Raw genomic sequence first — 15,558 nt, 5'->3', positions numbered from 1 at the left:
CCTCTCTCCCTTCCTTCCTTCTTTTTCCCCTCTCCCCGCACCCTCCAGCACTATAGCCCAGCTGACCTGGAACTCACTCTATAGTTCCAGGCTGGCCTGGAACTCACAATGATCCTTCTCTCAAGTGCTGGGATTAAAGGCAAGCACCCCCACATCAGACCTACCTTCCTTCCTTCCTTCCTTCCTTCCTTCCTTCCTTCCTTCCTTCCTTCCTTCCTTCCCTCCTTTCTTCCTTTCTTCCTTTCTCTCTCTCTCTTTCTTTCATTCTTTTTTAAAGCAGTCTCTCATTCTAGCCCAGGTTGGCCTTGAACTCACGGGGATCCATCAAATTCTAAGAAGAGAAACGGGATTTCTTTTCTCTCTCTCCTCCTCCTTTTTTTTTTTTTTTTAATTCTCAGGCTTCTTTATTCAGACTTCTTTGTTAGCTTTTTCTCCTCAACTGTCAATCCCATTATTCTTAGTAACCTTCAGTGATTTTTTTTTTAAATAGTAATTGCCAAGTTTTCCCAGGTGATCTATTTGGTTTTATGTATCCATTTATATTATTTGCAAGATAGTAAGAGTGCATACAACAATAAAATAGTTTGAATTACTTCAAGGACATGGGACAATTTCTTTTTGTAATACTTTTATTTATTCCTAGAGAGAGTGCATGCATGAGAGAGAGAGGATGAATAGGAGCATTTGAGCCCCTTGGCACTGCAAATGAACTTCAGACACATGTACTACTTTGTGCATTTGTGCATCTGGCTTTACGTGGGTGCTGGGGAGTTGATCCCAAGCTGTTAGGCTTTACAAGCAAATGCCTTTAGCCACCAAACCATTTCCCTCTCCCTGAAACTAGGCAATTGTATTGTTTTGAAAAAGGGCCTTAATAAATCAACCAGGCCAACTTTGAACTTGTGACCCTTCTGCCTCAGCTTCCCAAATATCTGGGGCTTCAGGCTTGTGCCACAGGGCCCAGCTTCTAGGTAATTTTCTTCTCTCAGAGCTTCTGTCATTGCTTACCTTTGGAAAAATCCCAACTAAGACCTTGTTCAAAGACCACTCGGTCTTTAGGCCTGTAAAGCAGATAAAATGATTTCCCCATCCACTTTTTTGCCTTGCAAGGCCACTCAATTGCAACTTATCCCAATCTGAATTTTTCAAATTCTCCACCCAAACCCTACAAAAATACTGTTCCTTGCTTTTGTTTTCTATGTCATTATACAGTGACTTGCTCAAGTCAGCAAGATGAGGTTATTTGTTGACTAGAGGGGGCCCTTTGAATTATGTGGCTTTACATCTGGATTCAAACATTTGTGGATTCAAAATATTTAGAGAAAAAAAATTCATCTGTACAGAATATGTGCAGACTTGGCTTTTTTTGCTGTCAATATTCCCCCAAAATATGATATAGCAACTGGGTACATAGCATTTGCATTGTATTGGGTTATAAGTAATCTAAAGATGAGTTAAAGTGTACATGAAGGTACATGTGGGTTTCATGTAAGTACCATGTCACTTTACATTTCTGTGAGACATTTGGGTGCCCTTGGACCCTATTCCCCACAGACATTGAGGGGTATCTCTTCTCCAGCATTCACATTTACTTCACAGTGTGCAGAGTGTGTGGGGCCAGCCTGCTCACTCTTTCTTGATCTTGCACACAACTTGACAATAGATTACACTCCTTTTGTTTGAATCAGAGTCTCATACTATAGCCCAGGTAATTCTGAAATTTACTATGTATCTTGTGCTGGCCTCAAACTCTCATCAATCCTCCTTCCTCAGCAGCCTGTGTTGCCGGGCTGCACTCTTTAGAGGAAGATCTCTGGCTCTGTTTGCAAGGAGAAACACCTTTTAAATTGAGATGAGTCTTTAAAAGAAACCGGTCTATTGTTATACTTTTAGAATAAATTTATCTTTTGTGAGAGTGACTTTAGAATTAAGCTGAAACTGGGCATGACGTCAAAACAAAAATAAAAATAAGGCTGGGCATGATGGCTGAAGCCTTTAATTCCAGCTAGCTTGAGACTCTGTCTCAAAAATCTAGAAGAGAAAAAAAAAAAAAGGAAAAAAACTTGATTTTCATCTAGATCTGATTCCCTTACACCTAAGTCACATTGCTTTTCTGGCTGTAGGCACCACTTCAAAAATGTAAAACAACTCTTTAAAGGTCTTGGGACAATAGAAGAGGCAAGATTGCCAGCCAGCTTTTCTTCTGTCAGCTCAGTTAAGTGCAACTTTCTTTTCATTTTCCCCTGTGAATTATAACTTCCAGGTTAGGCATCCATTTTCCTCCTCTAGTTTATGGGCTTGATTTTTTTTTTTTTAAGAAACTGTAATAATCCACCTTTGTATAGCCATATAGCTACATAGTTTAGTGTTATGTTTCAGAAGGGAATAAGCAGGCACACATGACTCCACTAATATTCAGCCATTTATCTGCCCGAACCCTGCCTGCCTCCAGAAGTCCTCACGCTGTTGTCTATCTTATTGACAGGCCACAAGTGTCTCAGCAAACTGGTATTGGTGTTACAAAGATTCTATTAGATTTTAGCTTGATTTTTTTCTAATGTGACTTTTATACTTCTATACATTCAAACTAGGTGCCCATGACCCATGTTTTTGAATACAAGAAACCTCAAGGCACACATTTTCTTACATTATCCATTTGAGCCACATGTTTTTTTAAAAACTATTTTATTTAGTTATTTATTTGAGAGAGAGAGAGAGGAAGAGGCAAAGAGAAAAAGAGAATAGGTGCTCAAGGGCCTCCAGCCACTGCAAATGAACTCCAGATGCGTGCACCACCTTGTGCATCTGGCTTACGTGGGCTGAGGAATCCAACCGGGATCCTTAGGCTTCGCAGGCTTTAACAGCTAAGCCATTTCCCCAGCCTTTTCTTTGATTTTTTCAAGGTAAGGTCTCCCTCTAGTCCAGGCTGACCTGGAATTCACTATGTAGTCTCAGGGTGGGCTTGAACTCATGGTAATCCTCCTAACTGTGCCTCTCTAGTGCTGGGATTAAAGGCGTGCACCACCATGCCCGGCCATGTGTTCATTTTTTTGTGACAATCTTTATATTAAAACAGGGACATAGGTAAAATGGAGTGATTTTAAAAATAAGAGATTTTAGGACTTGGCATCTTAAAGCAATATCAAGGTGGGCTAAGACCTTGTATGTATGTATGTATATGTATCACTTTGAAGATATGAAAGAGCTTCAGAGTTTAGCATACCAGCACTAGTGGTAAACGAAAAAATATCAAGATGTAAGAGTTTTTTGTTGTTTTATTTGCTTTCATATCCACTTTTATTATTTTATTTTCCTTCCTCACATAGAACTCCACACACATTTCTTGCAGCTAGAGTCACTTGATGTTGGCAAGGTACCATATTATCCTTATGACTTTGTTGACATCAAAATATGACAGTTACCAGTGTTAAATCCATAAAATATTTACACAACGCAGCACATGAAGCTTAAGACACTTAGCGATTACACCACATAAACAGGACGAGACCCCCCCATTCTCGTGTTAGAATAGGGTGTTCACTGGTCCCTGTCTGGCAACTGTCCAATGGTTCAAAGGGCAGCAGAGGCAACAGGCAGTTACTTCAGAGGACACTGGACACTGATCTGGAAGCACGTTACGATGTCGCCCAGTGTCAGGTACAGCACCACTTCCTCCTAGAATGGCAGGACCAGCTGACACAAATGCAGACAGACAGCACATTTATTCTGTGGAGACACCCCACTCTGACTAGGCATGCGCTGTGATTTTGAAAGCAACTTGTCCTAAAAACTTGTCACGATCATCCCGGTTTTTCAGGTTGCTTGTTCCTTCAATTTTGCACTCAACTGTTACTTCTCTCTTGGCACTGTTAGTTCCAAACATGACCTGGACAGCAACTAAGGGTTGTAGATACCCAACGTGTAGTTTTTTCCCGTAATATGGAAAATACTTTAAGTCTATAATTCCATTATTAGGATAAGTTGATACATTTGCTATGCTTTGATCCTTTGATGAACCATCTATCATTTGGATTTCCTTCAGGCTTTAATCCGATTATTCTGTTCATTTTCACAAGAATACAAGGTTGTCCTTTGGAATAGCCAAAATGAGGATAGTCAGAATAGCCAGGATCATTCATACCACTACATTCTTGAAGCAAGAAAACAGGAAACTGACATGCAACATAAACTGGACTGTTCAAATAGTGCTCCATCAGGACAGTTTGTGAGATTCTTCTGTTCTTCTAAAGAATATGGCTTCAGAAACTTCTGAAGGTCTTCAATGTACCCTTTATAGGAATTTCGGTCAGACTCACTAAATGTATATTCCAGTGCAGTCAGTGGTTTGGGAAAAACCATCAGTCCTGGACTGGGAATCTGGTCACACTATTTTGGAACCTCATCATTCAGAGTCTGAAGCATAGCCCACATTGTGAATGTGGAGAGTGCAGCCAAGAACCTATGGAAAACTAGGTAGAAGAGCAAGATTAACATGACTAACTAGCAGTTAAGTCACTGATTCAGATGAAGTCTGGTGATGGCTAAACTCAATGATGGCTCTACCCTAGCTCTTGGCTGTGCGTCCCAGGAACTGTCCGGTGGTTGGGTTGTAGCGGAAGAGCTTCCACTCGGCCAGGGTCTGGTTGAAGGCCGCCTTCTCATTCTTCATCATGGTGGGTGTGGGGATGGAGGCGGCGAGAGCTCGGCAGCGCGTCCCGGCGACAGCGGCGCAGCCCTGCCTCGGAGGGTGGGAGGGTGGCCGGCCGACTGGAGCCACTGCGCGGCGCCGGGCTGCCGCTGGGGCCGCGGGAGCCTCATGTCTCCCGCAGCCAATCCCTGTGCCTCGGCCGGCCGCTGCCTCCCACCAAGTTGTAAGAGTTTTAATAAAGGAAGGTAAAATCACTTAAACTGCCCTTCTATGCAACAATAATGGAGTCACATCCTTACGAAGTTCCTTTATTGCTTACAGAGGAATATGGGAGTCATCTGCAGTATGTGGAGCTGAGATAGCTCCTGCTATGTCTAGATTTGAGACAATAGAATTTAAATGTTACTTCATTTGCAGTAAACCACACAAAATCATCACATTAGTAGTTGTAATATAGTTTAAGGAATTCCCATGAAGATTTTAAAATCCTTTTAGAGAAATTATAAGGTATGTCTCTTTCTGTGCTTTCTGTCATGCCTGACCACAGTAAAGACAGTCTGTGCCCCATGATTTTTACTAAAAGGAAGAGATAAAGACCTGAATTTTGACAGCTTTGCTTTTCAATAAAATTTATTTATTTATGTAGGATGTGTGTGTGTGTGTGTGCGCGCATGCGCACGTGTGTATGCATGTATGCACGTGTACCAGGGTCTTATGCTGCTGCAAAGGAATGCCCATTAACAGCTTTCTGTGGATGGCTGGGGAATTAAACCTGGGCTAACAGGCTTTGAAAGCAAGCACTTGTAACCACTGAGCCATCTGCCCAGCCCCTTTAAACGTTTAGCTTTCAAATGAGACTCTAGTAGGCAAATGGTTTAAATACACAAATATGAAAAAGCATCATTTTTTCCATATGAAGCTAACCATGAATGTAGCTGCTCTTTCAATCCCAGGTCTGTTTAGGTCTTTGAAGGAAGAGCTTTGTAAGAGGCCAAGACAGGTCATAGAGCACTAAGGAGCTAACAATTCTCCCTTCAACTTAGTTCTTGGTTTCGGTATCTGTTAAATAGGAAGGCCAGGGATCAGCTCTAAACCTTTCTACTTAAATTAAACTGGGATGATGTTATAATAAACAAGAGTGTGAAATGAGGCTTTCCAAATGCAGTGCATGGGAGTAGGGGTTATCTTTTGTACTAGATTAGTTCAGTGAAGTTTGTGTCATATATGCCACATAAATTATCCACAGAAAATCAATATGATGTGTTGCAGTCAGGTTCTCATTGCTGGCAGAAATCACCCAACCAAGAGCAGCTTGTGGGAAAAAGGTTTATTTTGCCTTACAGACTCAAAGGGAAGCTCCACGATGGCAGGGGGAAACAATAGTATGAGCAGAGGGTGGACATCACCTCCTCACCAACATCAGGTGGACAATAGCAACAGGAAAGTGTGCCAAACACTAGGAAGAAGAAGCCAGCTATAATATCCATAAACTTTCCCTTAACCATTGCCTCTAGCAGGCCCTATTTTCCAAATTGCCATCACCGGGGGAACTATCATTCAGAACACCTAAATTTATGGGGGACACCTGAACCAAACCACCACATTCCGCCTCTGGCACTCATAAACTGATAACCATCCATGATGTAAAATGCAAAGCATTCAGTCCAACTTTAAAAGTCCCCATAGTTTTTACTATATCCCAATAATGTTCAAATAATGTTCCCATAGCCCAAGGTCTTTTAACTGAGCCATGATACCAAAAGATTCCCCCCAAACCTGTAATGGTACAGAATAAACACACTGCAAAAGATGACATTGGGCATAGCAAAGAAACATTCAACCAATACAAGATTTAAACAGGGCAAACATCAAACTCTGTTGCTTCCACATTCCTCTTGAAAACCAGCTCCAAAAGGTCCAAGTCAGGTGTTTAGCAGTACTGACACTACTCCTCAGTACCAACCTAATTGTTGCAGTCAGGTTTGCATTGCTGGCAGAAATCACTGGACCAAGAGCAGCTTGAAGGAAAAAAAGTGTATTTTGGCTTACAGATACAAGGGGAAGCTCCATGACAGCAAGGAAAAATGACAGCATGAGCAAAGGGTGAACATCACCTCCTCGCCAACATCAGGTAGACGACAGCAACAGGAGATTGTGCCAAACACTGGCAAGAGAAGCTGGCTATAATACCTATAAGCCTGCCCCCAACAATACATTGCCCTCAGGAAGTTTTAATTTCCAAATTTCCATCAGTTGGGGACTTATCTTTCAGAACCCCTAAGCTTGCGGTGGACACCTGAATCAAACCACCACCTGATGTAATAAAGTTCAGACCAAGATCTATGCAGTTTTTTGTATAGCTTCTCTTTAAAAAAAAAAAAAAAATCATGGGGTTGGGGAGATGGCTCAGTGGCTAAAAGTGGTTGTTTGCAAAGCCTGCCAGCCTAGGTTCAGCTCCCTATTACCTACTTAAGTCACATGCACAAAGTGCACATGTGTCTGGAACTTGTTTGCAGAGGCAAGAGGCTCTGGCATGCCCATTTTCATACTCTTTCTCCCTCTCTCTGCTTGCAAATAGGTAAATAAAATTATTTTAAAAAATTAAGTATAGAATGTAAGAGATGTGAAAATGTGAAACAAATGTGGTTCATAGATCCTAAATTTCTTCAATGAAGTAGAACAAAAGTGTCAGGAAAAATTCTTTCTCTATTGTTAGCCAACACAAGTTAGTGGTTTACTTGAAACAAACCTTGAGTTCTTATTTTATTGTGTCTAGACAGTCAAAATTTTTATTGTATTTCAAGAAATGTGGAGTCATTGTTGATGACATAGTAAAGGGGGGAAAAGTGTAATAAAGTTCTAAATTATTTCTTTTGAAAGTCATTGAAAAAGCAAAGATGCTAAGGATGGCTTTTTACACAAGGTACACACATTTTACTGCCTCATATCCAAAATATTTTAAAATATATTTTATCTATTTGCAGGTAGAGAGATAGAGGCAGGTTGGGGTGGGGAAAGAATGGGCGTGGCAGGGCCTTGAGCCACTGCAAATGAACTCTGTATGCATGGGCCACTTTGTGCATCTGGCTTTATGTAGGTACTGGGGAATCAAACCTGGGTAGTTAGGCTTTGTAGACAAATGCCTTTACTGCTGAGACATCTCTTCAGGCCCAAAGTATTTTTAAAAAGATTATGGGCTTTAGTCTAACCATCTTGTAGGAATTTTAAGCATAATTTTTAAATGAATATATGCAGAATTTTTTCTGTGATTGAAGACTGGCATTAAAATAGTAATGCTTCAACACTGGCAATGGGCTTGGCTGGAGGATTTGAGACTTGTGGGTTAAATCAATGGTTCTTGGTAAGAAACATCAGGGAAGTATAAATAGCAAGATGAGACTAGAAACATCAGCACAGCAGGAACTAACATATTTGAGAAAGAAGATTTAAAATTGTGCGCACACAGCAGATGACCTTAAAATATAGTTTGTTTGACAAAAGATGTTGAAAAGTGCTATTTAAAATTTTATAATGGCATAGGTAGTAGTGAATTTTTCTGCAATGATCCCATGGGCTTATTATCTTTTAGTTATGTTGTTGTTTGTTATTTTATTTATTTTTTTGAGGTAAGGTCTCACTCTAGCCCAGGCTGATCTGGAACTCACTCTGTAGTCTCAGGCTGGCCACAAACTCACAGTAGTCCTCTTATTACTTCTGGGATTCAAGGTGTGCACCACCACGTCTGGTCTGTCACTTATATCAAATGGAACAATGTCATACTAATGTCCCACAGGTTTAGACTTTATTCCAAGTCCCGAGAAAGCACTGATGGGCAAATCCTATTCAAAAGCCCAGCCTTCTGGTATATTTGTTTGCACAAGGCTACTTGTGGCTTTTTCTCAAGAAGTCATAGAGTCATTAAAGAAATCTACTCTTCGTTGTCTTTATAGTTTTTTTTTGTTTTTATATTTTAATTATATAAAGAAAAGATCAGGGCATTTTGTCCCTTTTCCTTTATGTTTTCTAATGTTGCCTGAAGCCCCAGAGAAGAACTGCACTGGAATTAGTGAGGAACACTAAGAGGTGACTGCTAAAATAGTGGTAGTTTATTGTAAGCAACAGCCCATGGAAATCCCAAAACATCTTTTAACAAATGAACTAAATTTCATTAATTGTTGTAGTAAAGTTATAAGCAATACTTAAAATTCTGTGGGATCAATTGATCTATTGATCAATGAGTTTTCTATTCAGCTACTTGTTGAACCCAAAGTGTGAAGAATGTGTCTCTACGGATGAATGCCACTCCCCCCCACCCCATGAAGCAGCTTGGGAACTGATGGAAATAGGCATGAGCTACAAACACAAGATTACTAACTATGATCACTTGACTCTTAAAATACAAAATACAAAATAACAAGCATTAATTGTAGCTGCCAGGATGGAGGTGCCAGCACACATATTTGACTGCTTCATTTTTCATGCTAATGCAACATCAGCTACATAGAGACCTTCTTACAACTTTTTCCTTGTAAAATCAATCATCAAACTCATACAACAGTAGAGGAAAAAATAAAGATCCCTCATGGACTCATCACTCAAGTCCCATCATCACCACAGACATTTTCCCTTTTTCTCAGTAAATATTTCAATATGCATCTCCTGAATATAAAGGTTCTTTAAAAAATAACCATTATCAATATGATGGAGAATGGAATTTCAAAGGGGAAAGTGTGTGTGGGGGGAATTAACATGGGATTTTTTTTGTATTCATGGAAAATGCTAATAAAAATTTTAAAAAAATAAGAAAATTAAAAAAAATAACCATTATCACATCGAAAAAACTTGGAAATACTTCAAATAGAACTATTTAAAGTGTCTGTACTTCAGATATTTCATTTGGCATGGAGGAAGTATGCCTAGAGAAAAACATGAGCTTGAAATAAACCAGTCCTTTCAGTTCTTCCCAGAAGCTCAGTTCAATTGCATTGAAACAAACCAGGGCACTCCAGTAAAACTGTCCTTCCCTCTTTGGTCTTTTATGGGGCTCCAGGTATATGAACACAGATGTGGAAAAGTCAAGATGATAGAGTTTGTGTATAATTTCAGTTTTCTTTTCAAGATCTGTGTATTGATTCATCATACTTTTCCAGAGAGGTTAATGGTAGAATATGGCTCTGGGAAGCAAGGTCAAGAGACTGGTGAATGGCAAAAGGGTTTTGCGTTTACCAAGAAACTTTAATGAAGCCTTAACCATTTCTAGATACATCAAAAGATCATGAGTATTTCTTTGTAGTACAGAATAGAATATGGAACAAATTTACAGGATTTAAAGTCTTGTGCATCTATGTATCCAATGGAAGTGTTGAAATAGCTAAAGAGAAAATCTTGTGAGAAGTATAGTAGAGGCAGGAATGCTCTATCCCACCATGAGGAGACAGTATCATCTAATGCCAAATATCAGTCTAAGATGTTACTGTGAACATTATTTTTAGGTGTGATTAATGTTCAAATAAGTAGATTTTTAAAAATTACCTTTCATAATATGGGGGGGTCTCAGAAGGAAGTGAATCTGCCTCCACATTGACTTTGAATTTAAGATTACATCAACTCTTGCAGATTTCAGACTTGCTAACTTCCACAACCACCTGGATACATTCCTTGAAATAAAGATGCACAGAAATCCTGTTCTGTTTCTCTGGAGAAACATGACTATAGCTCAGATAAAGGAACTCTTTTGTAATTTAGGAAAACAACTGCATTTAAACAACCAGGCTCTCAACAAATCTGAATTCATAAGACCTCAGACTTGTAGAAGAACTCAAAGCTAGTTTCTTCAAAATTTCCACTTACACATTGCTAAAAGTTATAACTTTTATAATATTGTCCTGTTTTGCATAGGAGGAGATGAGGCTCAGAGAAGTAATAACTTCTTCAAAATAACCTGGGTGATGTTGTTAAGGCAATATTGGAATTCAGTACCACTAAAGTTGAAGCAGTTACCTTCCTATTGCTGAAATAGAACACTAGACTAAAACCAGTTTATGGGAGGAAGTTACAGTCTTTATGCTTAAAGTCTTGAAAGAAAGTTTCATTGTGGGGTAGGAGTTGTGGGAAAATGGCTCACAGCTTTTCTCAGCAGCTGAAAGGGAACAGTAGGAATGAGCTAGCTAGCTCTGGCCAGGGGGCTGAACTATAACATTCCAAGATCCACCCTCTGTGACACACCTTTTCCAGCAGGGTTTTACCTCCAAAAGGCTCGACAACTTTCCCAAATTGCCACCAGATAGGGACCAAGTATTCAAAACACATAAACCTATGGGAAAGATCTAATTCAAACCACCACAATCTGCCTCTGCACCCTAAAGGCTCATAATCATTTTATGTTGCAAAATGCATTCAGTATAATTTGAAAAGTTCTCATAGTCAAAAAGTCCACTGTATCTTCAGAAACAAGACAGTCTCTTAACTGTGAGCCATTTAAAATCAAACACAAGTTACATACTTCCAACACATAATGCTGTGAAATCAGCATTCCCATTTTTTTAAATTTTATTTTTATTTTTTTCTTTTCACAATTTTTATTAACATTTTCCATGATTATAAAAAATATCCCATGGTAATACCCTCCCCCATGCACTTTCCCTTTGAGCATTCCCATTTTAAGAGGGAAGAATGTGGACATAGCAAGGAAAGAGTGGATCAATTTAAGACAGAAAGCAAGAAAGGCAAACAAGTCTTTCAGCTCCATGTCTGGCACCTAAGACTTATGCTGAAATCATCTGGGCTCCAAATGGCTTGAGTAGTTTGCTCCCTCCAGCTGGACTGCCTGCAGTGCAAGGAAAATTCATCCTAAGCAAGTAGCTTTCCCATAGTCCTGGGTGTCCACTGCAGGATTTGACATTTGCACTGCTTGTTTTAGATCTTACATTGATTTAACCTCTTCTTGTTTGCCATAATTTGCAGTGTGAATGCTTACTCAGTACCATTATGTGAATTTAATTTGTGTTTTAATTTTACAGGCTTATAGTTAGAGACTGTCTTGAATCCCAGATGAGATCTTGCAATTTGGACTTTTGAGTGGTATTGGAATTGATAAAAACTATAGGGACTTAAAAAATATTTTAGAGAGAGCAAAAGAGAAACAAAGACAGAGGAGAGGAGGGAGAATTGGTGTGGCAGGACCTCTGCCACTACAACCAAACTCCAGTTGCTCATGCCACCTAGTTGGCATGGACAACCTTGTGCTTCCCTCACCTTTGTGCATTTGGCTTATGTGGTATCTGGAGAGTCTGACCTGGGTCCTTAAGCTTTGTAGGCAAGCACCTTAATGGCTAAGCCATTCTCCAGCCCTATGGGGACTTTTAAAGTTAAACTGAATCCATTTTTACACTTAAAAAAATATATTTCATTGGCAAGGAGAGAGAGAGAGAGAGAGAGAGAGAGAGAGAGAATGAGTATGGACACAATCTCTTGCCACTGCAAATGAACTCCAGATGCATGCTGGCTTTACATGGGTACTGGAGAATCAAGCCCTGGTTGTCAGGCTTTGCAAGCAAGCACATTGAACTACTGAGCAGTCTCTCCAGCCTCAGTTTTGCATCTTGATGGTCATGAGTTTATAGAGGCAAAATGTCAAATATGGTGGTTTGAATAAAATGTCGCAGGCAGGCGTGGTGGTGCACACCTTTAGTCCTAGCACTAGAGAGGCACTACCTGGTGGATCACCATGAGTTTGAGGCCAGCCTGAGACTATATAGTGAGTTTCAGGTTGGCCTGGGCTAGCATGAGACCCTACCATGGAAAAAACAAAATAAAACAAAAAGTCCCCTATAAACTCGTGTTCTAAATGCTTGGTCCCAAGTTCTAGCAATTTGAAATGTAGAGACCTGCTGGAAGTGGTATGCCACTGGGGGCAGACCTTGGTGTGCATTAGCTCCCAGTTTGTCAGTGCTAGCTTGGCTCATTATCTTGCTGCTGCTGTTTGTACCTGATGTGGCAGAAGTGATGTCCAGTTTCTGCTCAAGCCATGCTTACCGCTACCATCACAAAGCTTTCACTTGAAATTATCAGCCAGCATAAAACCTTTCCCCCTATCTGTTGATTTGGGTTGGGTGCTTTGTCCCAGAAGCATGAAGGTCACTACATTATGCAAGTGACACTACTCCAGTCTTATCCCAAGAACCCATATAAACAGCTGGACATGGCCATGTATGTCTGTAACTATAGTCCTGTAGAGGAGCAGAGACTTGAGAACCACTGGAGCATGGAGCTTGTGGGCACAAAAAACAAAAGCTCTGGGTTCAATAAGAGACTCATGCTCAAATTAAGAGCAGATGGAAGAGTGATGGGGCAGGAATCCCCAGTGTTCCACTCTGCCCACTGTATGTGAATGTGCCCTGACTCAAGTGAGCACATGGGTATCACATGGGTACACACTTATACACACATCACACACACCATACATATATCCTGCATCCCACAAACACAGGCAAAGAACTGATATTTGGAGAAAAATTACATTAAAAATGAAACAGCTTTCCTTAGTTTAGGAAGAGAAATGGTAAATTCATTATTATTATTACTATTATTATTATTATTATTATTATTATTATTATTGGTGGTGCTGGGGATGGAACCTCCTGTAAGCTAGGCAAGTAATCTGTGCTCACATTGATTGCTTGTCAAGACTTCAAATTGAAGGGAATTACTATTGGTACTCCCACACACTTTCACCAAACTGGACTCTTGTTTCTTTTTTTTTTAAGTATATTTTATTTATTCACTTATTTGAGAGAGAGAGACAGAGAGAGAGAGAATGGGTGCACTAGGACCCCCAGCCACTACAAACGAACTCCAGACACATGTGCCCCCTTGTGTATCTTGCTTATGTGGGCCCTGGAGAATTGAACTGGGATCCTTTGGCTTTGCAGGCACATGCCTTAACCACTAAGCCATCCCTTTAGTCCAAATTCATTATTTTTAATTTTATGCTTGTTTAATTTTTTTAAATATTTTATTTATTTATTTGAGAGAGAGAGAGAGAAACAGGTAGAGGGAGAGAGAGAGAGAAAGAGTGAGAGAGAGAGAGAGAGAGGAGGCAGAGAGAGAGAAAGAGAATGGGTGCACCAGGGCCTCCAGCCACTGCAAAAGAACTCCAGATGCATGTGCCACCTTGTGCATCTGGTTTACATGGGTACTGGGGAATAGAACCTGGGTCCTTAGCTTCTCAGGCAAGTGCCTTAACTGCTAAGCCATCTCTCCAGCCCTCTTTATAAAATTTCAGTTTTATTGCTTAATAGTTTGTATGTGTGAAAGACAGAGAGAGGAAAGAGAGTATGTGAGTGTGGGTGTGCCACAGCATGGGTGTGGAGGTTAGAGGATAACTCTCTGACAGGTTCTCCTCTGTCCCCCTTGTCTGAGGAGGGTTTCTTCCTCTGGATTGTACATCTGCTGCTTTTTGCTGCACACCCTATAAGTTTCCAGGAAAGTCTGCAGTCTCTGTCTCCACCTCACCATCAGTGTTGGTATGCTGAGATTACAGAAGCCTGCCATGACTTCTGGCTTCTTATGTGGGGCCTATTCCCAGTCCAAGGACAAACTCTGTTTTGTTTTTTTGTTTTTTTACTTTTTATTGACAAACTCCATATGTGTAGACAACATATCATGATCATATTTCCCTCCTACCACCTTCCCTTTTTCCCCTCCTCTAGATCCTTTCACCTATCCTTCTTTCCAAGTAGTTTATCTTCTAGTTTGATAGAACTATAGGCTTTTCATTAAGCTTTTAGTACCTGCAAGGAATTTCTTCCCATGAAGGGGCCTATCAGATAGCAGTTGGTTCCCTCATGACAGCATGCCATCATTGCACCAGTTGGTACATTTCATCTGGTTGTCCAGGGTCCACTTGCACGGTCCACTACTGGTGAATACTGGTTGATGACTTCTCTCCCCAACAGGCTGCACAGCACTTCCCAGTATCCTGACAGCTAGTCAACAGAGAGGAGGCTTCCAGCTCAGCTCAGCTTGACTTCTCAAGGCTAAAGACAAATTCTGTACAACTAGGAGTCAAGCTTTTTCAGACACATGGTAGGGGATCTATCTATCTGTCTGACTTCTGTCTGTCTGTCTATCTATCTATCTATCTATCTATCTATCTATCTATCTATCTATCTATCTATGCAAAACCAGTGAAGGAGACAAAGAAGGGGCTTGAGTGGAAGGGGGAAACAGCAAAGTACTGCGAATGAGTACCTTTGCATTCAAGCCTGTAGACTGAGCCAAGAGCACAAGAGGTGAGATGTCCATGTGATTCCATCATAGCAAAGAGCACAGTGACACCAAAGGCAGCAGCTATAACCAGACGCATCAGACTGGCAAGAGTGAAGGGGTGGACATTGTGGATGTAAAGGCCAAGCATAGACCACTGTTTCCAGTAGTGTAGGACTTTCAGAGAACCCTAAGCTGGAGGCTCTCCAGCACAGTGATACTGCACTGACTGGTTGAAGCAAACACTCTAGAAGGAAGATTCAATGGTGAGAGACTGAGGATGTAGAAGGAGGAAATAATGAAAGGCAAGGAATCTTGGGAAAAGCAGTAAATAATGAATGAAGAAAAGACAAGTTTGTGAGATGTGCTGAGGAGGAGGAACATTTTTTCCTCAGGTTAGTCACTGGGGCACAGCAGCCAGGATGTGTTATGATTCTGGGTCACATCAAGGTGGAGAACAGGAAGACAGGGATGAAAGTGACTACAAGGAGGTCAGAAGGGCATCAGTAGCTGAGCAACAAGCAACCACAATGGGAATATAGTCACAGTTGCCTCAGCATATGTAGAAATGTGTTCAGCTGCATGTTAGGGTGTTAGCAAGAACAGCAAACTACCACCACCTGAGCAGCTGGAACAGCAGGGTC

General features: G+C 40.6%; 1 pseudogene; it reads right to left on the bottom strand.

Moving 5' to 3' along the window:
- Positions 1 to 3,748: 3,748 nt before the first annotated feature.
- LOC101613399 lies at positions 3,749 to 4,672 on the bottom strand (annotated as a pseudogene).
- Between the last annotated feature and the right edge of the window lie 10,886 nt (positions 4,673 to 15,558).

Source organism: Jaculus jaculus, chromosome 9, assembly GCF_020740685.1.
Source record: "Jaculus jaculus isolate mJacJac1 chromosome 9, mJacJac1.mat.Y.cur, whole genome shotgun sequence".
In the NCBI taxonomy this organism is placed as follows: domain Eukaryota; kingdom Metazoa; phylum Chordata; class Mammalia; order Rodentia; family Dipodidae; genus Jaculus; species Jaculus jaculus.
Note: the sequence above shows the minus strand (reverse complement) of the source record. Positions and strands in the feature narration are given on the sequence as shown.